We start from the raw sequence: 3382 nt of genomic DNA on the forward strand, positions 1-3382 counted from the left end.
CCCCCCGCCCACTCTTGAGCAGTAATGTTCTAAGTCTGGGACAAGGAAATGTACTGAACTTGCTTTGAAATTTATCAGCAAACCGGGAACTCAAAACAGAAAGCCAAATTCTATGTACCAGCAAACACTTACGGCTGTTCTCAAAGTATGTTTATGCAGGACCAATTCCTGCCTTTACGTGGCCTGTGTACAAAAGGTGCCCCTTCTGGGTGGATGAATTTGAGAAGAAATCTCTTCTGGGTACATACTCTGTAGACACATGGCTTATAAGCAGACTATACTTTGCACATAGAAAAAGACAATCCTATCCCCAGGTAGGTACAGCCCTGTGCCAGAGCCCAAGTCTTGATGAGTGGAACACAAGCTAGATTTCAGCTCTCACAGGGTGCCTTGGCCAACACTGTTGCTCAGCATGCGCACTGCACAACCGTACATGGCAGCCTGGTATTTGTTGAGTCCTAAGGGTTCCATATAGCCCCTTTATGAACCTCAGATGATTGAGGGGAGGCATCCTACCCACCCTACCAACTGATTTTTATTTGCTTTTCATGATATTGGCCATCCATGAAAATTTTTGTTTGAACAAAATGGGATTTTAAATAATTTGATAACCACTGTGCATAGGTAGCATAGAAATAAATAAAAGGAGATTTTGTTTGGGAATATGCAAAGGTTCAAGTCTGGAAAATAAATTTCCTTAGGCCATGGTAGTTTAGAGAAGTTGACTTGGTAAGGATTTTCAATCAATGTCGACTACAAAAATTCCTTTCTTCCCCCCACCCCCAACTCTTTTTCTCAAACAGTGTACTTTCTGCCTGGGATTCCTATCCTGGCCAGTGTAAAATAACTAATCTAGTTACTTTCAAGTAAAATAAGTAAAAAAGAGTGATTTTTAATCATCATTTTGATTCAATGTGTGTTGTGTGTATATAGGTGTTATGGTTGTGTGTTATGGGAATGTCACCTTGCATATACCATAAGAAAGAAGTTACTGCACTGTCTCCATCTGTCTTGGTCCCATGCTGGCCTCTGGTTTCAAATGTAAATTACCTAATCTGGTCCTTATTTGTGCCTCATGCTAGCAGATTCTCTGAGAGGCAACCATGCCCCCCTCAGATGCCTGCAAGCATGACCCACCCTTCCGCCTCTGCCATGGGGTCCACAGCACTCAGGCAAGGAGCACTTAGAGGCCTCCCAGCTCTCATTTCTTATTGTCTCTCTCTTCTCTCCTCTCCTGTCACCCACCCCCTGCTCCTCCCCTCCCTCTCCTACTTCCTCTTCTCTTTCCTCGTCCTCTGTACCCCAACTTGATACCACAGAGACACTCAGATGTCTGACCCTCAGTGCTCTGAGGTCTTGGGAAAATGGGAAGTCTGTCCCTACACTCTCTCCCCACCAGACACACTATACTACCATCTCTATTCTAGAGTAGCCTTTCCATGATGAATAGAGAACTGACCTGCAGCTCGATGACTCTCCAGACTACACCCTGCACAGCTTGCAACAGGTCCTCTTGACCTAAAGGCAGATTTTATCATGCCCCCTGGCCAAGATTCATTTTGTGGGGTGGAGGGAGACATGAGATGGGGCCACTCATACTCACACCTCACCATCTTACTTCATCTCTACCTCTCTTCTCCCCTGAGGACCAGAAGTCAGTGGTGAAGGGAGGAAATGGCTGATCACATCTACTTCCAGAATCTTCCATCTGAACCCTCAGCACTTGAACTTAAAACTACTTGCCACCTCAGTTTGGAAATTCCACCGTGCCTTGAATGGTAAAAGATCCTCAGGATGTAAGCAAGTGGAACATGGAAGGTGTCACACGTGCGTTAATTTGTCACATATCATCCTGCCACGAGCTAGCACTGGTGGGCAGAGAGACGTAGAGGGGAGGCTGAGGGGGAGATGCCCACAGTGCTCTGTGAATGAGAAAACTCAAGCAGAAGGAGAACCAAGCCATGTACTACCACTAGAAGCAAGATAGAAAGGATAAGTAAAGATATGTATCAAAAGCTCTTTTTTTTTAAGGATTTTATTTATTTATTTGACAGAGAGAGCGAGCACAAGCAGGGGGAGCTGCAGGCAGAGGGAGAGGGAGAAGCAGACTCCCTACTGAGTAAGCAGCCCGATGAGGGACTCAATCCCAGGACCCTGGGATCGTGACCTGAGCCGAAGGCAGACGCTTAATGACTAAGCCACCCAGGTGCCCCTCAAAAGCTCTTTATAAAAAAAAAAATGTGTGTCCCCTACAGCCCAGCAATTCCATTTCTCGGGGGTTATTTTAAGATAACCAGACAAGTACACAATGATTATCTACAAAGGTGTTCCATGAATAATTGTTTACAGTGGGAAAAAATTGGGAACACATATGTAAACCACTGTGTTCTTGTAATGGAACATGATATAATCATTAAAAAATGATCTAAAAAATGATGAACTAAACTATATTTATTGGGGTAGAAAGATACTAAGACATCTGGTTAAGTGAAAAAGTAGATAACTCAGCAAAATGTGCATCACAATCACATCTTTATTCCATATATATGGCATATAAATATTAGCAGTGGCTATTCTAGTGTGAGATGCTCTCTGTTTTACTTATCCATATTTTCTAAATTTTTTACAAGGAACAACTATTGTTTTTTTTTAATAAAATAAAGTAATGGGGGGCACCTGGCTGACTCAGTCAGAAGAACATGTGACTCTTGATCTCAGGGTCATGAGTTTGAGCCCCATACTGGATGTAGAGATTACTGAAAAAATAATAAACTTAAAAAAAAGAAAGTAATGAAAAAATGGTTTTTTGTGTTCAGAAGACAAGCTGTGTGGTTTGAAGAAAACCATTCATACCAAAACAGAGAGCTGCCAATTCTGAAAACCTGTTGACAAGACCGGAATTGCCACTTCAGGGGACAGCTCTTCTGTGGCCCTGTCCTTCTCAAAGGGACAGTGTATCAGTCAGGGTTCTTCACTGCAAACAACAGAGCCCACTGTGGCCAGTTTCAGCAGGAAGGCAGTTCATTAAAGGATGCTGGGACTTCTTTCTATTCCTCCCACCAAGTACTACTAAAAACCATAGACATGAGGTATAAAGCAATCATAAGAAAATTCTGAAAGGTGGGAGAGGAAGGCAGACAGGTAAGGGACTTGGGACCCAAGGAATGACATGGAGGTAAGTTTTCTGGGTTTTCTCTGTCCCATATAATCCCAGACTGGGGGGCTGAAGAAACCTGTAGCCCAGAAACACCAATGAACCTAGACATGAGAAAGCCCCAACAAAAGCCTCCTCTGTCTAGCTAGGAAAGAGTATGAAGACAGAAAACTCTCAGATAATAACTGCTCTACTCCAGACAAACATCACAGGAAAAAAAAAAAAAAA

This window comes from Eumetopias jubatus, unplaced genomic scaffold, assembly GCF_037043125.1.
Source record: "Eumetopias jubatus isolate StellerSeaLion01/CBP00866 unplaced genomic scaffold, mEumJub1_p1.0 scaffold_13, whole genome shotgun sequence".
NCBI classification, from domain to species: domain Eukaryota; kingdom Metazoa; phylum Chordata; class Mammalia; order Carnivora; family Otariidae; genus Eumetopias; species Eumetopias jubatus.